Genomic DNA, 23,487 nt, shown 5'->3' with positions numbered 1-23,487 from the left:
TTAAAAATGCTGAGTTGGTCGAAAATGCTGAGGTGGAAATGTTGAGGTGGTAGAAATGCTGAGGTGGTATGCCTAGTGGAAAATACAAATAAAACGAAATTGAAAAAACAATGACACATCATCACTTAACTGACGGAACCTAATAGATTGCTATTTTTGTGAAATCGGGCATAATACATTGATACGTTTGTGAAAAAAAAATCTATGTTGATACAAGTGTTAATAGGACCTAAGTACGTTGTATATTTCTGTATTTAAGCCTTAATGTTTTGGTGAAAAAATCAAAATATCGATATATATCGGAAATATCACCGATATATAACAATATATATCGAAAATATCGGTCAAAGTCAATGATATATATCAGATATATCGATGGATATATATATCGATATATCGGAAAATTCGATATATATCGGTACAAACTTGTGTTAATATATCCAACCGATATATCAAAATATATCTATACTGGATACCCAAATACCGATATATATCACCGATATATTAATATATCGGTCGATATTTTCGGCCCTGGAATGGATAGCAATAATTCATTAAATATATAGACATTATCATACTCGGCTGAAACTCAAACCAATAAAAGTACTTTCTAATTCAAATTCTGCTATACATTCAAAAGTTAGTGTACACTTATTTAATTTTTAATTCATTCACATGTACTTCTAAATGTCTGAATCTGTGCCCACTGGCCAGAGTAGGTACAAAGAACAAGTGAAATAACAGAATAAAAATGACAAAAGATAATGTATATGATCTGGAATTCATGAGGTGAAGGGCATGGAACGAACATCAACATTGAAATATCTTATAAACTAGTATATCCAATTAGTATGAAGCTACATTGTTTAGTGCTTATAATTTTCACAAGTTACATGAAAGAGATATATTGCAGAATATGCCTACTTGGGGTATGTACGCACAGTATTTAACACTGTATTATATTTATAGCTGTCCAATTTGATGGATATATATGTCAGAAAAATACAAAATAAAGTTAAAGTAACATCTATCAAAAATTGATAACATAGAAAAAAGGACAGCGACCAGTGTATTCTCAAAAGTGATAGGAAAATCTCTGGAGAAAAGAACACCTTATTTAAGATTGTTTCATTGTTTGAATTTTGAAGGTTCTTATTTTTTGGAAGTCTAATTCCAAAAGTTTGGTTATTAAAGAGAAAAAGGGGATACAAAAAGTTCCTCGAAGTTCTGTTTCTGTGATTTGGAGACACGGAACATGGTTTATGCTTATGGAGTGTCGGGTGGGTTTGATACTTTGATAGTTAAGGCATGGCCGCATGGGCAGTGCAAGTGATAAGGGTGGAATGCCTATGGCTATGATTTGGTTTAGTGCTGTCAAATGGGCCAGGCCGGGCCAGCCCGGCCCTCAAAACTTACAACCCTCACAAATTGAGGGCTGGGCTGGCCTTCCCCTCATTAGTGTTGAGGGCCGGGCCAAAACGGGCTAATAGAAAATATATGAAGTCCTTGCCCGCCCTTCAGCCCATTATAGAGGGCTGAGGGCTGGGTTAGAGAGTCGGGCTGAGGGCCGGGTTAGGAGCTTTGTTTACTCACTATAATCTTTGGGTGTGGTTAGCAAAAGACAGACGAGGACTTCAGACTCCAGCAAATTCAGGAAATAAAAAACGTACATGTCCAATTAGTACAAGTGTACAACACATTTGAAAAGAACACTAGTGCCTGTATACTCAAACTTAGCCACCAGCCCACCACATCCTAAACTTTCTTTATTCGTGGACTACAGTTCTGAAAGACTGTGTATGTCACATTGCACAGAACAATACTCTACTTCCTGCTTCAACGAACCTACATAATGAATTTGTGGACGTGCACCAAAAAACATGTCAGTCACACGGCCATCAACTTATCGTTCAATTACTGCTTCAACTGAAAGGCTTTCATCCGCATCAAATTGGGGACTATTGCTTGGAGGATGTCCAAAAAAAATACTCTCGGGAGAGTCGAGAGTGTTTCCTATAGAGGAGCACCACAACAATTTTGTGAGATTGTTTTTGATATTTAAGTCTCGATGAGTTACCTACTCACCTCTCATAGTTTTGTTGGCTTGTCACAATATTCCCAATCCACACTCCCCCTGTCAGAAACATAGAAAATTAGGTGCTCCCCATCAGCATCGAACACATAAAAACCAATATATAAAGAGGCTTGGTACAGAACAATTTAAAACAAACTAATATTCCTGTAATTTAGCAAACTGGGCTAATATTAGGCCATTCAAATTTCTGAAAATGGTGTTAAGAAGAATCCAGCAACCAGGATAAACTATTTGGGCTTCCATGTTGAACAATTTTCACTCCTTACGGGTAAAAAATTATGCGTTAAATAAAGCAAACAGATAATAAGATGCATTCTGAGTTTCTGACAACATTAGAATTGATACACATAATAATATCTAGGAAGTACAAGTAACAAGTATCTCTAGTAAGTTAAATTTTATATGGTAGTACAACGATAAGACTACTCTATTCCATTTTCAGGATACCCTCTAACTTGATTTGAACTTTGTTGCTCCTCAATGGGTGACAAGTCCGACAAAAGGCTTAGGAAGCCTCGTCAAGAACTATTTGATGTTCTTTGGGAAACAACAGGATGAGCTTCTACAAAATTATCGATGGCTTGCTCAAAGAGACACTTTTGTAATAGAAAAATTTGTAAGCAAAACACATTGGAATTGTAAGAAAGCACCTATCAATGGCAGACGATGTCCTATCAGAGCTTAAAAGCGTGTATATTAACCATAATAAGGGGTAACATGGGTACATACCATTTGGCTCGCCTAACATGAAGATAACCAAAGGCCTGAAGTGCAAATACATCTAAACTTGCGGACTAGCGGTCTTCATTCAATATTGAAATATCGATCTTATCCCATACTACAATACAAACACTTAGACCCAAAATAGAGTGTTGATTTATGGTTACAAATACATGTATAATGTTTGGGATCCAACCATACAAAATGAGGAACAAATACATAGTTTAAGTCTCAAGTGGTTTATGGCCTCATCCATGTCATGATTCAAAGAATCGTCATGACTTCAAGGCATACCGAACATGCAAAGACAACGAGTCAACGACAATATACATGCCTTTTAAGAAAAATGTGGTCTCAGAACCAACTTGTTACAATAAACTTCATACACATTAACAAATAAGAGAACTTGGTGTACCTTTCTCGAGTTGAGTGTTCTTCAAGTGGCGATTAACTCTTGGAAATGAAAGATAACCGCATAAGAAGAAAACTAATATATGGTTAGACAAGCTTGTAGACTGAAAAGCTAATTGATCCGCCAAATTAAGTCAAAAGCCATAATGCACTCAAAGAATCTTGCATGTAAAAATACACCGATTTGAGCAGCCAACTCAAATGGCATAAACCAATTGTATCACTACCAAATATGCAAAATTTACATTGCAAGTCTAAAAAATGTGAAGGCAATCTCAAGTATCGGGACAAGGAAATTAAGCTACATAAGTACATAACTAAGCAAAATAACATAGAAATCACCCGCATACACCATCAACTATTCTTAAAAGGTAACACCGAAGTCACCGACCCACCATAGCACTACACAAATATATGACTGAATATGCAATGTGATACCTATACCACCACAATTAGCAAACATAAAATTAAACTTAGTAAGACATAGTAATACTTAAAGAATAATAATTATTATAAAAAAGATATTGAAAAAACTAATCGTACCCTTCCAATAAATGGCCTAGTCACTAGTCAGACCATTCATCTCCCCACCAAAAATTTATCCAAAATTACCAACAAGTCTGAATTAGGAAAATGAAGCATGTACTTAATACTTGTTCGATAATGGAACGCAAAATGTAACCAAAATTTTATCCCCTTGTCCAAAATAGACATCGAGTTACAACTCGAGATCTTGCATCAGCTCTTCCATCACCTTCACACCATGATCTTGGAGCCCTTCTTCAGCTTGAAACCAATCCTTCAAGCACATCAAGGCCTCAATAGTCTCCGACAACAAAGAGCTGCGGTACTTGCTGACCACCCTTGCACTAGCGCTAAAAGCTGATTCCGATGGAACTGTAGAAACAGGTGAAGTTAGTAAATCTCGAGCCATTGCCGCATTGAATGGATAAGTACCTTCCACGAGTTTTCCACCAATCCAAAACGTTAAATGGTGGCTCTTTTGTCGACTTTAATGGTGGCTGCTCCAAATAATGTTGCAAATCGACTTGTTAGTATTACTAGAAGATGCTCTCCGCTGTAACAACAAGTCAGATACAATGTCATCATCATCACCAGAATTAGGTACCGGCTGATTCAAACCAAATTTAGTATTACCCATTTTCTTTTCATATTCTTCAAAGAGCTCAACCAATTTGGTTTTATAAGTCTTCATTTTCAACTGATTAAATGTAAGTTCTGAGTTTGGTACAACTTTGTTTGGGTAAGAATTCACCCAGACACACTATTGAATCTGCAAGGGGAGATGTTGTATGAAGAATGAGATTGTGCCTTAATGGCTGCCTACGTATCCAGAATATGTATCCAGAATCAAGTCTCTAAAAACGTAGTTCTTTGTTAAGTGAAGAGTCCTATTTATAGAAATAGAAAATAAGAGTCCTGACAGCACAAGGACTCTTACTAGATAGGACTGGTTAACTGAACATGACCGGCTCAGGTGACTGACTGGGCCGTCCCGATGTCTACTTCATACGTGAGCCGTCCAAGTGGCTAACTAGAACTGTGAGCCGTCTAGGTGGCTAAGTGGACATGTGAGCCGTCCAGGTAGCCGAGGATCGGTCACTTAGACTTAATATAAAGACTAAGTCCCTAATGAGTTAGATTAGCGAGTGGTACTTAATGTGGAGGTATGCATTACATTGCCCCCTCTTTGCCATATGGAATTGATTGGATGTGGCAAAGAAAAATGGGAAAAAAAACGGAACCATAATAAGCGGTATAGTGTTTAGACCATGTACAATATATGGCATGATTAAGATAAAAAGGATGAAATCAATTACTTTTAAGCAAAATTAGGAATATTTGATATAGAATTAGAGGCCTAAGCCTAAGGATTATAGCTTAATCTCCAGCAACAGAACTTTAAATCCAGAACTTACACGCAGTTTCATATATCCATTTAGGAAAAATACTAATTAGCACCAGTTTCTGTTCCATGCATTGGGATACTTGCGTGCAATTTCTTTTTTTTGAGAAAATCAGTTTTAACTTGGGATCATGCAGTCCTATGGTGACTCTTGAACATGTCCTACTCTATACCCTTTTATAAAAACAGTTATAATTAATCTGCTTTAACCAGTGTAAAGTTCATTCTTTCACCTTATCTGGCATTCTGGCGTGGAGTCGTGGACTACAAAGTGCACTCTGCATAAATATGCGTGATGAGAGTATGAGACGCAACCAGGCACATCCAAGTCAAACATTGCAAAGTAAGATAAGATCGGAGAGGGTCCTAGTTCTTCATAAACCTAATATTCTTCTTATCACAGGAGTATGCACAGCAAGAAGATGAAATTTGAATGATATTTCAGATCTCATATATATGTAGGGTAAAAAGAATCATTACATGAAGCGCTGCCAGGGTCAGGAGAGCAATTTATGCAAGCGTATGTGCGCAGTGTTGCTCATGGTAGGAAACGAATGTATAAAGCAATGTGTGTTGGAATCTTGGTTAAGTGATTTCATACCATTTATAAGACTCCATTCACAACATGAATTAATGTACCTATCTCAGTGGGGAGCATCGTTCAATTATTATGTCCATGTACATTCAGCGTCTTGTTCCAAACCGAATAAATTTAAAATCTAGCTTGTCCCTTAAAATCAATATCAAATCTTATATTTTGATAATTAAATAGATAAGGATTAATTTAGATCAAAGTGAAATTGGTGTTTTGATTAATAGGGACTGTGAAAAACTAGATTACTTTAAGGCTTGAATTAAGAGCACTTATCCCATTTTACCAGGAGGCAGCTTTATAAAAGGATTAATCCTTATCTATTTAATAATGATTTATATAGTATTTGATAAAGGTTACACACACTTTGGTTAAGTAAGAATACGTATCTCACTTGTGTTAAGGAACATATCGTTTCTAAGTGTAACATACATACCCTGTCACAGCCCGAATTTCTAAACAATTAAAATAAATGAATATTTGAAATATAAATATCTCAAACATCACTTGGTTCAATTGTCTAAAAACCCAGGCTATGACGGGGTGGATACAACACGTGTCAAAATCTAAAACCCACATCATAAAGAATCTTAACAACAAAAGTCTCCAAAATTCCTTAACCATCACTTTATTAAAAGACTTTCTTCCATCCCAATAAAATATCAAACCACTCTAAGAATAACATGTCTTCAACATCGGATTCTCATTTCATATGAAAAGAAAACTACGTTATTACATACTTCCAAAAGATTAGACCTAATAAACTAAACTCCCAGATTGCTCCAGGCGAGAATCCAAATCACACGCCGCGGTTCCACTGCCTTCCACCTGTGTTACCAAGAACACACCCACGTTGCCAAAACAAAGCAAACATGGGTCAGCAAAAATGGAATTTGCTGGTATGAGTAGAGACTAACCACATATAAACATTATCATACTTTAATTATCCAAACAATCACTTTATATTTTCCCATAACTTAATCATTCTCAGCTTGGAAGGTTCCGTCATTTTAACCGGCATAATTTCTTCCCAAGCAAAACTTCCATTATATTAACTCATTCAAATCACTCGTTTTAATATCTAAATCATTGCATTAAAACTTACCTATATCCTTGGCCAGATATAAGGGTCAAGGCCCCTGTACAAAAATATTATTAAGTCCTACCCTCCTGCAAAAGAAAGTTACCAATTTTATATAATATGTGTAGATATCCTATAGGTATTCCAATGCAAGCCCAAATACACTCGCATAATCAAATCAATTTCTCTTATCTAATAATCAATTTCTTTTCTTATACACTCACCATTTAGTGCCTATATACCTTAGGTCATTCCCGTCACATTCAAGGAATACCCAACCCTACATTCCCGTACACTCAAGGAATACAACTAACCCGCAAGGCGAATACCTTAGTTCCTCTCTAGGGCAGTCCAAAGAATCTGGTCATTCATGGCACATTCAATGAATACCCATATATAACGCTAACGGGCCATTTATGGCACATTCAATAAATGCCCACCTAACATATGACATCCTCAATCATAAAATCTCATTTTCCAAAACTTTAGGCGTGGAGAGATTCAAAAAGAGTGCGGTAAAATTTATTTACGCATTATTGAACCTTATATCATATATTATTTCAGAGAACGAAAGAGTATCTTGATTCATGTATTTTTGGTTTACGCGTTATTAATTTCATGGATGTCTAAGTGTCACAACGTTGCATATCATAAAAGATTGAAATATCACATAATAGTTAATACACGTACACACGTATATATATACAGGTCTTAGCCTAAAGTCAAGCACCTATCCCAATAGACTTAATCATAGTCAAGTCAAAGGTCTTTATGACTATGTCTCAAAAAATATAAATCTTGTCACGTGTCTAAAATACGTCATATCAACGTCAAATCTTTATTAGATAAAGACAAACCAATTTATGCAGGCTTCCGCAATATTTTAGCATTTGATTTGTCCATACAATCTACAACATAAAACGTAGCACAATTAAACAGTCAAAAGTCCACAATCAAAGTCCAAACCAAAGCCCAAAGGTCTAACTATTTAAAGACCCAATTTGGATCTATATTAAGTCCTATGGACTGACCCAAAACAATATTAGAAACTGGCCCAAAGAAGTCACAACTTAGTTTCGGCCCAACCAAACATAATAGAACTGGCCCAACCAAACAAATGAAACGGGCCCAAACTTTAATTTAAATCGGCCCAAACTAAACACAATCCGGGCCCAACCAAACATTGAAATTTCGGCCCAGCCACTCAAATTAGAACTGGCCCCATCTAAAATAGAACCGGCCCAACTTAAAAGGTTTGGATCGGCCCAAACTCACCTAAGGCCCAAGGCCCAGACCGACCACAGTTCATCTTCTCCAACTGATCCTCCACCACCAGCCACCAAAACGCCGGCCACCACTAATCCACCACTCGACCACCTCCATCATCCTATCGGTTTTGACCCCCATGAAAACCCCCATCAACTGATACCATTATAACCCGATTTCCTTATACTGACAAAAACGAATCGACGCCATTAATGGCTGCTTAGAGCTTCACCGCCCCACCCAAACTAGTATTTAACCCTTCCACCAAACCTTTACTTCCCCGACATCAATCATCATTCTAACCTGCATCAAAAACCAAAACAACCAATGTTCACATAACCTACTGCGAAATTTCCCGCCATTAACAACTAGCTTCTAAGATTCAACAGCCCCTCTGCCAACCTCCATTACACAATCACCCAAATCAATTGCATGCCCAATACTTCACAATAACCACCCAGCATCATGAATCAACCAAAAGAATATATCCCAGTTCAAACAGTTTACAGACGATTCTATTTGGATTTAGAGACGATTCTATATGTGGGGCTTTAGCCGCCATGAACCGCGCAGAAGCTTCCACCAACTCGCGACCTACCAATAATCTATTCATCGACCTACCACTCTATTTACAGTAGGCCTGAATTCGTTTGAGCACTCGCTTGCTATCACGAGTCGGGACAAGGTTTCCGGAGACACCGGAGACAGAGTTTCTTCAAACCATAAACGCGCATATAAACGCAGTTATCAGTAAATAGAATACAACACTGAATAGAACAGTCTGAACAGTAAAAATCCTATATTTTCTTTTTCCTCGTATCATATAATCTACAATAAACGAGAAATCTAAAAACTTTAAAATATCTACTCACCTGTAGCGCTCTCCGATTATCAGCCAGCTACCAAGAAAAATCTTCCTTTTCTGCTGTCAGTAAAACTTCTCCCTTTTCTGAAAAACTCTCGCGGTGTTTTTTTTTTCCAACCCTATCCTGTTTTCTGTTTTGTTCAAAACAAAACCCCCGAAATAGGGACGAGAGTTTATCCCATAAACCCACGTCTCCTATTTCCACTAACACTTATCCTATTTTTATTATATCTATTATCTATTATTATTATCTTTATTATTATTATAGAAAAAAACAAATAATAAAAACACGGGGTGTTATATACCCGATCGTTATATATGGTAATTATGAGTGGAAATAAATATGACATGAAAGTCCGAAGTAGCCATGAAGATGCGAGAATGACGATGGTAACATGTACTGGTGAAACTATTCGACGGCGATGGTTAGAGCGTTCGCCTGTGCCAAGATCTATTATTCGCTAAGAATCGGTACGGAAGGAATTAAGGGTCTTTGCCAGCTGAAGAACTTTGATGTCAAGCAACTTGAAAATTTCAGCACAAATCATCCCGTGGAAGAGGGAGAAATGGTCGTAACGTGTGTGCAAATGGACCAAGGTTTAACAATCCCGCTAGATTATGACGTTGCACGATTATTGTCTTTATGGCAGATTGCACCAATACAAATCGGGATGCCGCTATGGTTGGTATTTGCACGAGCTAAAGCTTTGGCAAAAAGCTACAAGCGTCCATTTGGTTTTGAAGAATTGTTTCTTTTTTGCGACGCTAACGTCGCGATTGAGGCAGATGGGGTCGTCATATTTTACCGTGGATTGGAAGACCGAGAAGAAGTTTAAAGGCTTACCGAAAGGTTACAAAGACTGGGATAAATATTGTTTTCTTCTCCGAGGACCATGGAATCCCCATGGAATACGTGTTCCAAATAAAATACGAGGTACGAAAAGCATTAAATTCTCACATTGAATTTTACTGATTTGATTGTTGTATATTTGTATGTTTAAATGACGTTATTTTTTGTGATGCTCTATAGATGAAAGCCCTATTATTCCAAATATTGAGATTGGAAAACGAGCTGCAGAGAACTTACAATTTTATTTTAGTAGTGACCGTGAAGAACACATTCTTGATTTAACTTGGCCTAATGAGGTTGCTTATTGGGGTTGGCGTAGCGAGAGACAAAATGATCGTCAGAAAATTTATGGGCCAAAAACGCATCAAGAGCAATATGTTGCATCCAAAGATCAATTGACAGATAAGCGCCGAAGTAATGGAATGAATCTTAGAAGTGATTGCTTGCCCAGGAAATTATCCCTCAATTCTGGAGAGGGCTTAAATCAAAAGAAGTGAAAACTAACCAATGAAGTGCAAGATGATGGTTGGGAAGATTGGAAAACGCCTGAAGTGTCAACTAAGGCATCCGAAGAGGAAGATAGAAGGAACAAACAAAAAGTTGACGAAAACTTTATTAGCGGTAGCGTTGAGTCCACAATCTCACAAAGCCGTTCTATTGATGTTGTGGAGCCCAAAGCATGTGAAGATAATGCTCCTCAAAGTGCTGCTAAAGCATTCCTCGTCGCAACTAACAAAGATGCAGCAACTACTATTTCACCTGTTATAGAAATTAGCTTAGAAACTGAAGATACCCAACTGCAGCCTTCAAGGAGTGGACCTTCCCCGGCCAATGAGGTTCATGCTATTGTTGATAGCTGATAACCCGTAAAAACAATAAAACACTAAATATTAATGCTAACAAGAACACTAATACGTAATCCTACCGTTCTTACGTTTAAATCAATTCTTCTTACTCTCAAAACATATTCATGCAATATAATGAGTAAGGAATTCATTCCACTCTTAAACTATCAAGACTTAATAGAATTCAACTAATCAAACCCAAAAGGAACAATGGTGAGAGTGATGTGTTTGGTGTGAAATTTCTATACTACCATTCTCAACACAAGAACAATAATAACAATAAGACATAATTAAATTAAACTGAATTTAAAACTAAGATTGTGAATAAAGATAATTAACTTTATTGATCTAATAAAACAATAAGAACAAGTCATGATTGAATGAATAACAACTATTTTATTTATCTAATGAATGATATTCAATGATTTAAATAACTAATCTAAAACAAAGAATGAAACTAATTAATGGAATGAATGTAAAAACTAGATCTAGATCTAAAAACTAATCTAGATCTATCTTTTTCTAACCCTAAACTCCATTAACATTAGCTTCCTAACCTAACTGCCTTTTGCTACCTAACCTAATTGCCATTAACAAAGATTCAAGCTTTTGTTTTTATACTTCTAGATCCAAAAATCGTGCATGGGCTTGGAGCCATGTTTTGGGCCGGAAAATCGGGTCCAAAACCCAATTTCTTTAGTCCAAAATGGGCTCTTCAGCTGCAGTTGGCTTCGACAGATGTTTCGTCCACTTCTGCTCCTCTGATTGGGTCAAGGCTTGGACCATTGCAAAGCTCTTTCCGAGCCGGTCGTTTTGACATAAGGTAGGCCCAATTCCGAGGTCTGAGTCCAAAGATATGGCACTCGGAAGTTCTGGCGACTTTGCTCCTTTATCTCGCTAAAGTGGCACATTTCTGCACATAATGGACTTTGAAGCCTGAAATGTATAAAAACACGTAATCAGTATTAACTCTTACTTATTATTCACATAATTGGTCTAACAGTATGATTATTAAGGGGTTAAAACTACAGTTTTGGGCTCTTATCAAAACCCCAAACAAAGACATTTTGCTTGTCCTCAAGCAAAGATGAGAAATTAGAATAAGTGACCAAAAATGGAGTTCTAACTACTCTCGTTTCGCTGAAATGCATTGCATTGACCATATGCAACAAGGCCTTAAACCACTAGGAATTCCCTAGTGGACGAAGTTATAGCCTCGTGAGAGAGTTTTCGATGAAGGTACTCACAAACTTCATCTATCTTACAACGACTAAGAAATAAAACTATTGTTTCATCATTCATGTCTCAACTATCTATACATCTCACTAGCAATTGAATACAGAATAATCATGTCGAAACCTAAGCTAATATATGCATAATAATCAATCATCTACTCGGAATAAACATATATACAATGAGTAATGCTATGAAATGCTTTAGCAGTCCGTTTCGAAAACTTCGGAATAAGCGTCCTTAAGTAGGTCCTCACATAAAAGTCAAGACAAAAATCACTCTGATTTTTCCGCTCAAGTTCGCTACTCCAAGGTGCAAGATGGGCACACTTTACCTTACAATCTCAATGACAACAAGGAAGTCGGGTCGATCAAACACATCGCCACTTACTATCACACTAACCTATTCCTAATTGAGCTAGAGGTCTTTATTAGGTGTGCGGGGATTAGGAGATGGTTTAAGAAGGAAGGAAATGGATATTCTAGAGGACAAAGTGAGATAATAGAGTCTTCATATTATGTAACTAGAGAAAACCTTGTTATTTACTTTTGCTTCTACACTTTGTTTCCATCCTTAGCCATATTTTTCTTTTCTTTTGGCCTTTGACTCCTTTTTATTCTATTTTTTGGAGTTTTTTTTTTTTTATTTCTATTTTTTTTTTTTTTTTTTTTCTCTTTGGATGGAAACTTCTTTTCTTTATTTTTTCTGAAGCAACTAACTAATTTTTGTTTACATGGTTTTCTCTTCTTCTTTCTTCTTCCTCATTCTATTCTCGGACTTATTCTAAATTGGGTAGGTTGATTTTTTTTATTTTGTTTTGTTTTTGTAAGTGGTAAAGGAATTGTGGTTTATGGAAGGCTAAAGAAAGGCTCAGAGAGGGGCTTAATTAGCGGAAAATAATTCATAGGTTTGAATTTTGGCTATATCGATCCAAAGAGGGCCTAAATTCTCGCTTTTAGGATATGGTTTAGTGATCAAGCAAGTGGGCGTGTGATTTCTCTATCCGGATTTTACTTCTCCCTTGTGTCATTTCTCAAATGTTTTCGGCTCATATAAGGCTTTTAGGCTATATTCTCACAGGATTTGTAGAATAAGTACTCTAGCCTAGATTTCGTAAACTTACCGCTAACAATCATAGATACTCATGTAATAAATTTATAGATAGATGCAAAGATTATTACCTACATATTAACCTAAGTTTCTAACAATTATTCCGATGCAAATGACTCATTGAGACTTCTAGATTGTTAAGAGCATGGAGAAAGAAAACAATACCAATATTCCTAAGTGTATAGCATACTTTTTATTTATATTTTTGAATTTTTGAAATTTTAACTAGAAAACAAGTGCACATTATACATATCTATATCCTAACGGATGCCTTAATTACACGCGATTTCTATGCCCCCCAAACAAGAAGCATGCTTTGTCCTCAAAGCATTTAAATAAAGAGGGTAGAAAAATACCATGGAAATGCGTGAAATTCGGAACATCGCAAAACAAGGTGAGAACATACTAATATAGGAAATAAAAACCGACGAACTCTATAAAGAGTTCCACCCATTATGGGGTTAATTAATTAAATTGCTTGGGACATAAGCGCACACTAACTGAAACTAAAAAAACTTACCTCCACTCCAGCGTTTACATTCGTCATCCTCCTCTTCTATAAAGAAGTGAGGTTCCTTAAGATCCCGCCATGCCATTATAATTTGCCAAGCTTGCCGCCATTTAGCATCTACGGATGCCAACCTGTTAAGCGCCACTTGGTCGGATGGGGTGTAAGGTGCAACCTGATGAGGTTGTATCCTCCACCCTTGCCAAGTCATTGCACGGAAAGATCGAATAATAGAATTGGTGGGTCTCACAATGTCGACCCCAACCCAGTCCGTGAAAGGGGCACAAAAAAACAGGGAAGAAACATAGTATAATACGGCAAACTAATATAGGCATAAGAAGATACTTATGCCTCATGCTATGGGCTCGTGCTAAACTAGACATTAAGGTCTTAGGAAGGTCATATAGCAGGCGTTCCTCAGCTAAAGCAAGGAAAACATCGCAAGTGGCATCATTCGCAGAAGAAAAATGTCACTCCCCTAATATGTTTAGCATGATAAAGAACATTACCGTATCACATTAAGGGACAAGCTACCAAGGGCTACATTATATGTCCCTTGGTCCTCTACACGGAAAATGTCGGACCCATAAGCCTCATGCACAAAGTCATAAGTGTAGACATGCATATTATCTACCCAATAGCATCATGGGTCTTGTATTTCAGCGGGCATAAAAACCCTAAAAACCCAGCCTACGTGTGTGATCACCTCGCGAAACCAAGCACCATAAGTAGTGCTTTGAAACAAATCTTCGAAAGATTGTTCCGGTATCAATGTAGGAGATGTCATCTCAAAATTACGCCTGGAATAGCCGTGAATGATCCGGAAACTACCCGTAGAAAATGGAATTTTTCTGGTCCACGGAAGTCGGCTGGCGATTTTATAGGGCCGAAGTCGCGCTCTGAAATTTTAGAATTCGGTGTTTGGCTGGTCGCTCAACTTTGGCGCTGGCGTTTTCTGAAATTTTAGAATTCGGTGTTTGGCGTGGTCGGCGCTCAACTTGATGGGCGCTCTGAAATTTTAGAATTCGGTGTTTGGAGCGTGGTCGCTCAACTCAGCAAGCTGGTGGCTCTAGGTCCGATAGATGAGGGCATGGTCGCGCTTCCAGCTTTCGGCGTGCCCTTCTAACTAAATTTTCAAAAATGTGAAAGCGCAGCCTCGATGGGTGAAACCGGAGTTTAGGTGAAAAAGAAAGTAAAACTTGGAGTGGAAAACATTTTTTTTTTTTTTTTTTTTTTTTTTTTTTAATTTTACAAGGGGAGCGAGGTGGGGGTAAGAATAGGAAGTTTAGTGATCAAGCATGGAAAAACCAAACACGCTATTCCCCAAACAAATTTTTGAAAACGGGTTTGTAAAAATTTGTTTTAAAACGCTGGTCTTTTAAAGTCGATTCCCTAGACTTAAAGTGATATATATGTATTTGGCGCGCAGTTTCCCATATATCAATAATCTAAAAGTTGTGGGTCTTTCCACAAATAATTAACATGGAATGCACCATCAAACGTAATTAAGCACCAAGATTTCCTATGATGTAGCTTAGTGGAATGAGAGTAAAGCCTTATAGATCTAAAACCTAATCGAAAGCAAGTTTCTTCTTTGTCCTCCCAACGGAAGGGAATGCCAAGTAAATGAACATGAGAAAATTGATGGTTGTGGAAGATACGTAGGATGTGGATAATTTTGAGAAGGGAAAAATGGAAAAAATGGAAAATTGTCAGGTGGCTTGTCCTTGGGTGTTACTTCTTCACCAATTGGTTTTAGATAGTTATGAAGCATAGGAGAAACACCAAGGTCAAGTACAAACTCAATGGTTCTTTGAAAAGGTAGAGGGCGAGGGACATGCGTGATGGAAGGTGAATGAGTGACATGAGGATGTGAGGTGGGTGAATGGTGTTCAACTAGTGTTCTTAGGTCTATATCATCAGAGGCTTTGAGATATGCAAGACATTCCTCAATAGGTGGGTAAGAAGAATCACTGGGATAGAGGGCTTAAAAAATTCTTCTTCCGGCCATGGCCAAGAGATGAATGGATGTCAATAGGAGAGAACTCAAGGAGTCGAAGGAAATCTTCCTCGATGTTATCTACGCCTAGGGAGTAGAAATTGTGATCCTTGTCTTCTTCCATAAGAGGGGTATCTACTAGTGTGGGGACTAAAGTGTCACCGCGACTAATGTGAGGTACAAAACTCTCAATGGACTTCACTTCTCCTTCTATAGGCAAACCTAGTTGTCCCTGTTTTTTGTCTAAACATGTTAACTTCTAAGAAAGATTTCCAAAAGAAAGAGTCATTGAGCCATCCCGACAATTGATTTGGGGCATTGGCGGTTGCCAAGAAAGGACGCCCTAAGATGATGGGAATGGAATCATGAGCAACTTCGTGTCGAGAATAACAAAGTCGGCGGGATAGTAAAAATCCTGAACTTTAACAAGAATATTTTCAACTACACCCTCGGGATACTTAATAGAAAGATCGGCTAACCGCAAAGTCATTTTGGTTGGTTGAAGTATTATTGTTAGACCCAGTTGTTTATATAAATAAAAGGGAGTAAGTTAACACTGCGCCCCGTGTCTAATAAAGCAGCTTGTTATGAAGGTATCACCTAAGGTGCATCAGACAAAGAGGGCGACCGTGGTCCTTGTACTTAACAATTCCGTTATGTTCGGGATAAAGAGGGATATTGTTGATTAAGAATGCTTCGTGGGGTATGTTGGTTTTCCTCTTCTTGGTGCACAACTCTTTTAGAAACTTAGCGTGTCGGGTAGACTTTTTTATAGCTTCTAGAAAAGGTAGGTTTATAGTCAAATTTTTAAACACTTCCCTAATCTCATCAAAATTCTCGCCCTTTTAAACACAACTAGTCTTTGGGGATATGGTGCTTTATCGCTATTTTTAGCAGAAGGGATAAAAGTTTTATTAGTCTTTGCTTTATCTCTAGCCGTTTTCCAACTAGGTGTCCATATTGGAACCTCTACAGGTGTAGGGTCTTCACTTTCTATTATTGGGTCTTGTAATGTTTTCCCTTTGGTTGTGGTTTAACTGGTACTTCTACAGTTGTAGGGTCTTCAGTTTCTATTATAGTATTTGGTATGGTATCATTTTTAGTTTGCGGGTAATCTTTAGGCATAGTCACTTGGTTATCAACTACTCGCCCTGAACGAAGGGTAGTGACTGCCTGTAGGTCCCCTTGGTTTATATTACCATTACAGTAAATACTGTTTATTTCAAAGGCGGTGTTTGTTGACTTAGGATTAGGCACTGCTTGACTTGGAAACACGCTGGTTTGGTTATTATTTTGGTTAGAAGACATGTCAATAACCTTTTGGCACAAAGACTGCATCATTTGCATCGTTTGTTTCATCATATTAGAGTTTTGATCATGCTGATCTTTCATCAAGTTGGAGTTTTGTTGCATAATTTGATTTTGTTTCTCCAACAAGGTCACTACTACTTTGTCTGTAGATGGTTGTATTGGAATTAAAGCTTGTTGAGCGTTCATGTCTTGATGTTGATAGTTCTGGGTTATGGGTACTAAACCTCTATTCTGGTCCTCTAAGTTCCCTTTGTCCTTGATGTTGAGTTAACTGGTTGAAGTGTGGTGGTTGTGGTGGTGTTTGTGCATAGACAAGAGGACAATAGAAGTCGGAATGCTCAAGACTACAAATGCACATTACAACGAAGTCGAAGTTAATGTTCATGACTGGAGTGGGTTGTTGTTGAACAGAGATGGCATCTACCTTTTTAGTGAGGGCATCGATAAGAGTTTTAAGCTCGGGATCATGTTTAACCTCAAGAGAAGAAGGAGAGGAGCGGGAGGAATCGTTACCTCCCCAATTGTTGTTCCTCTTAGATTGATCTTCTAAGAATGTATAAGCCTCTAAGGCTCCTTTACTAAGAAAACTACCCCCAGTCATGATATCTAGAACCTCCTTATGACGATGTAAAAGCCCCTTGAAGAAGGCACGAACAAGCGTGTCTTTCGCAAGATTATGATGTGGGCATTCAATGAGAAGATCAGTGAAACGATTCCAGGCCTCTGAAAAGGATTCATGAGGATTCTGGCGGAAGAAATGAATCTTTTGAAGCATTTCATCTGTCTTTAGTGGTGGGTAAAATTGTTCCATGAACAATTGAACAAGTTGAGCCCATGAGTCCACAGAGTTTGGCGTTTGGGCAGTTAACCAAGACGCCGCCTTGTCGGCTAGGGTGAAAGGAAACACCCTAAGTTTAACTTGATCTGGACTTACGCTAGGATGATGGAATGTAGTGAGAACTTGGTCTATCCTACGCATGTGCTGGTAAGGCTTCTCGTGGTCTAAACCATGAAAAACCGGTAACAAGTTAAATATATTAGGGGGGATTCGAAAATCCCCACTAGGTCTCTGCAAGAACGATGCGACTTAGGGCCATCGTTTAGGGCTTTATAAAAATCGAGAGAGGAGTCTCTTGTTCTTTAGCCATTGATGCAAGTGTAGTGTGTGAAATTCTAGATAGGCGTGTTGTATTTATTTCTATGAAAAACAAGCCCTGATTATACTAGAATTAAAACTCCTCTCGAGAAGAAGAGGAGTGGGAAGAAGGAGTACCGAATGCCTCCTTGCTACGCGTTTGAATAGCGTCTTGTATACGCGATTTAAGTGTATTTAACAAGTTAGAAACACTTAATAACTTTAAGGAATAAAAATATGCATTTACCTATGAAAATTGGGCTGTTCGGATGAATTTTCCTTGTTGGGCGCGGGTAGGGCGCGGGTTGGGCGCGGGCGCGCTCAAGGTAAGTTGAAATTACAGTGAATAAGGGCGGGTCGCGCTCAACATGGGCGCGGGCGCGCTCCAGGGTTTTCTAGTTTTAGGCCTCTTATCGTACTCCAAAAAATCTGAAATTTTTACAGTAATTTGCTAAGACGTCTATAAAGTAGCCTGTAAAATTTCAGATCGATCAGAGCTGTGAAAGTCCCTCTACAACCCTTCAAAGTTTGCGTAACGGTTTTCGGACACAATACAAACAACCGAATGGTTAACCCATAAAAAAAAATCCAAAAATTTCCAAATTTTTACTGGAGACTCCTGAGAGATTCTAGTTGTTCCTGTAAAAAATTTAGAGCAATTGGAGTTCTACAACCTCTCCTTATTGGATGGTGTTCCAGATATTAATTGTTTGCAACACTGCAGAAACACACTGGAAACACTCTACTATTTAGGAGGTCAAAACAAATAAAAAACTCGTCAAATTTTTACTGAAAACTCCTAACTTAGGATAGATACTCCTGTAAAATTTATAGAATTTTTAGTGCTCCCTAAGTAACCTTATTCATCTGTTTTTTAAGAACATACGGTGTGAAAACTGAAATAGAGCACTGTAAAGATCGTATTTTTTTCACAAGGTAAACCAACTTTGAAAAATCTGAAAATATTCCAGTAAATCAACAACACATTAAATAATATGTATGAAAATTTTCAGAATTTTCGAAAATTTAGAAATACCTTCACCGCAGTATTTTTCTCAGTGAATCCGCAGCTTATGCCCGAAGCAATGGAGCAGCCCGAAAATCAAGAAATAAGAATGAAAAATTAAAAGGGTGGGTGGGTAGAGAATGGGGATTGCCCTTGGATTCAAGCAATTGAATTCTTGTCTTGAACGAGATTAAAGATTTGGTTGCCATTTGATAACCCGTAAAAACAATAGAATCCTAAATATTAATGCTAACAAGAACACTAATACGTAATCCTACCGTTCTTACGTTTAAATCAATTATTCTTACTCTCAAAACATATTCATGCAATATAATGAGTAAGGAATTCGTTCCACTCTTAAACTATCAAGACTTAATAGAATTCAACTAATCAAACCCAAAAGGAACAATGGTGAGAGTGATGTGTTTGGTGTGAAATTTCTATACTACCATTCTCAACACAAGAACAATAATAACAATAAGACATAATTAAATTAAACTGAATTTAAAACTAAGATTGTGAATAAAGATAATTAACTTTATTGATCTAATAAAACAATAAGAACAAGTCATGATTGAATGAATAACAACTATTTTATTTATCTAATGAATGATATTCAATGATTTAAATAACTAATCTAAAACAAAGAATGAAACTAATTAATGGAATGAATGTAAAAACTAGATCTAGATCTAAAACTAATCTAGATCTATCTTTTTCTAACCCTAAACTCCATTAACATTAGCTTCCTAACCTAACTGCCTTTTGCTACCTAACCTAATTGCCATTAACAAAGATTCAAGCTTTTTGTTTTTATACTTCTAGATCCAAAAATCGTGCATGGGCTTGGAGCCATGTTTTGGGCGGAAAATCGGGTCCAAAACCCAATTTCTTTAGTCCAAAATGGGCTCTTCATTTGCAGTTGGCTTCGACAGATGTTTCGTCCACTTCTGCTCCTCTGATTGGGTCAAGGCTTAGACCATTGCAAAGCTCTTTCCGAGCCGGTCGTTTTGACATAAGGTAGGCCCAATTCGGAGGTCCGAGTCCAAAGATATGGCACTTTCGGAAGTTTCACGACTTTGCTCCTTTATCTCGCTAAAGTGGCACATTTCGCACATAATGGACTTTGAAGCCTGAAATGTATAAAAACACGTAATCAAGATTAACTCTTACTTATTATTCACATAATTGGTCTAACAGTATGATTATTAAGGGGTTAAAACTACAGTTTTGGGCTCTTATCAATAGCTCTACGCAAGATGTTGTTGCCTCTTCACAAGCTATAAACGCCACAATAATGGAAGCTACTGCACCCACTTCAATTGGTTTTTTCTGAAGAAGACATGATAGATGCGTTAAGAACTCTTGAAGTTCTTGATTTTGATCCGCTTTCGATGATTATGTTAACAAACATTTGATGTAAAAACCCACTTCCGGAGAGAACCCTATCCGGTAATTTGATGTGTATAGGTGATACTTTAGATTTTTGCAATATGGGGATGCAAAAGTTGCAAGAGGTTAGTATTCCATTGCACTTTAAATTATAGGATTTATCATAGTTTATTGTAGTAATATATTTATTTTTGTAGGCTAAAGAGAGTTTTGCTAAAGCAATGATAATGCTTGGTAAAGAAAAGAACGGGTCTATCACCACCGATGATGAGAAGCTTTAGAGCGATAAAGATGAGGCTACAAATTTGAGGTTGCCAAAGTCATTAATGAGTCGACGGTTTTAAAAGAACGAAAGTGGCTGTTTTAGAGCATGAAAAAGGTTGTTTGGTACAACAAAAATGGCTATGGAGAAAGCATTAAAAGTGAAAGAGACAGATTATAAGAAAATTGCGCCGAGAATTTTGGCGTTGAAAAAGGTAACGCTTAGCTGCATTGAATCCAAAGCTCTCCGGCGTTGCTTGTAAAATGCTCCGTTGGAGTCTTCAAAGAAGAATGTCGACTGCTGCTGAATGGAACACAGCGTGATGTGCTAAAAACGCTCTAGAACATTATACTTTGCTATATGATTCTCGCTCATTAAAAGAAAATGATGGTATACTTCGGCCCTAGTGCTATAGAAGACGCCATTGAAGATCTCGGCTTAGAAGATGATTTAGGAGGAGATTCTACCCCTTCTAAAGAAGAAGACAAACAGTCGACTTAAATTGTTATTTATTTGTCGTAGACTTAGTAGTTACGTTATAGTCAACACTCATCTACTTGTTACTAGCTGATTTCCTTCTCAATAATATATAATTATTTGCCACAATTTGATCGTATATGTTTGTATCGTTTTGGATTTATTCCCTTTTAGAGTAAGTCGACACTTTGACACCCTTGCAATGAGCTGAATAAGTATTTAAGTTCTGTTTGTGATTATGAGTGTTGCCCTATGATGATTTTGCAAACTAGTCGTCATTACTTGTTGGGAAATGCTAATTGACAACTGCCGAAAATTTCTGAGACCATATCAGTGGGATTCAATTTCTTTTCCTTTTTGTCAATGTACATTTGGGATGAAACTAAGACAAGAGAATAGGTTCATTTGTGATTTTTAACTGACCGATCTCAGTGGTTTTTTTATGGTGGTGCATGGATACTATTCTTTGTGTTAGAGGGATTTACTCCAGTGGCTAATCCTGTGTAGTGGTATATCTGCTCAATTGCTTCTGGACTTTACTTGGGCAAGGATCCCCAAGGTGTCATAGCTACTCTTTGCTTCTTTGGTTTGGATTTGGCATTGGTGGTGACTATTCCCTTTCAGCTACAATCATGTCTAAGTATGCCAACAAGAAAACTCGCGGTGCATTCCTTGCTGCTGTCTTTGCAATGCAAGGTTTTGGAATTTTAGCCGGTAGGATCGTTGGAATTATAGTATCATCAGCATTTAATCCAAGATTTGGAGCTCCCTCTTACTTGATCGATCCAAAAGGCTTAACCGTCCCCGTGCTGATTACGTTTGGCTAATTATTCTAATGGTTGGAGCTATTCCGGCTGCTCGGCGTACTATTGTATATGAAAATGCTCGAGATCAAGACGTTAACCGCCTTTGTGGCAAAAGACGCAAAACAAGCTGCTGCCGACATGTCGAAGGTATTGCGAGTTGAAATTGCAGCATCACCATGGGGTTCACTTATTTGGGACAACGACTACCTGGTTTTTGTTTGACATTGCTTTTAATAGTCAGAATATATTCCAAAAGGATATCTTTAGTGCAATTGGGTGGATTCCCAAGGCAAATGCTATGAATGCATATGACGAGGTCTTCAAAATTGCAAGAGCACAAACACTTATTGCTCTATGTAGATCGCGTGCACGGATCTTGGTTTTACAGATTGGCTTTCATTGATCATCTTGGGAGGTTTTTATTCAATTTGTTTGGTGGTCAAGAGGAAGATTCAAAATATTGACGGGAAGATTTGACCTTCATTTTTACATTTTAGAATAGCTATTTGACAGAGTGAATAGAATTCTAGTTGAGAGGTTACGCTGCCAAGAACTTGTGATGGAAGCTGACTATAGTGCATATGTGCATAGTGTACCCATGCCAGCAATAATATTAGAAAGCTCCATTGGTACTAGCAGATTCAGAAGCTACTTGACATATCATTCTCTAATCACAGAGGTTTGATCATCTTTCGCTTAACAGAACAATAGTTGCAAGTTTTGTATAGAATGACATTGACTATGTCTTAAAAAATTTGTAGTTCTAGTCACACCAGCTTATTCTCAACTGAAGTGACAATTTTATTCTGCCATTCTTCGTAGAATATTAGATGGAGATAGAAGGTTTTCCATGCTCTCATAGGTTTCAGTTTTTCAGGACAGAAAAATCAAATCAAGGGACAATTATTTGCTTGAACGTATGCCGAAAATGGAACGTATGCCGAAAATGGAATCTTATCACTGATTTGTTTGAATCAGTAAATAAAATACGTAATGCTCATATAACTTTTATAATTGACTCAAGCATAAACATTGAAATGTTAACCTGTTTATGGCGTTAATTGTATATCTTTTGGTATCATAGACCAAATTTCATGGCTTGAATGTATACAGTCTATTACTGCATTACTTATTCCATGATATGAATGTATAAAGTTTGGTATTGTAATCTCAAACTTCATGACTTTGAATGTACAGAATTTGGTATTGCAAACGCAAATTCCATGTCTTGGAATGCACAGAGTTTGGTATCGTGAACGCAAATTCCATGTCTTGGAATGCACAGAGTTTGGTATTGCGAACGCAAACTCCATGACTTTGAATGCACAGAGTTTGGTATTGCAAACGCAAACTCCATGTCTTTGAATGCACAGAGTTTGGTATTGCAAACGCAAACTCCATGTCTTGGAATGCACAGAGTTTGGTATCGCGAACGCAAACTCCATGACTTTGAATGCATAGAGTTTGGTATCGCGAACGCAAACTCCATGACTTTGAATGCACAGAGTTTGGTATTATACACGCAAACTTCATGACTTTGAATGCACAGAGTTTGGTATTATACACGCAAACTTCATGACTTTGAATGCACAGAGT

General features: G+C 37.5%; 1 pseudogene; it reads left to right on the top strand.

The window, feature by feature from the left end:
* The first annotated feature begins 21,604 nt into the window (after positions 1-21,604).
* Positions 21,605-22,355, top strand: LOC147506337 (putative inorganic phosphate transporter 1-7; annotated as a pseudogene).
* Positions 22,356-23,487: the final 1,132 nt, after the last annotated feature.

The sequence above is a fragment of the Coptis chinensis genome, chromosome 4 (genome assembly GCF_015680905.1).
Source record: "Coptis chinensis isolate HL-2020 chromosome 4, ASM1568090v1, whole genome shotgun sequence".
Taxonomy (NCBI): Eukaryota; Viridiplantae; Streptophyta; class Magnoliopsida; order Ranunculales; family Ranunculaceae; genus Coptis; species Coptis chinensis.
The sequence above is the reverse complement of the archived record's forward strand: the minus strand, read 5'-3'. Positions and strand labels throughout refer to the sequence as shown.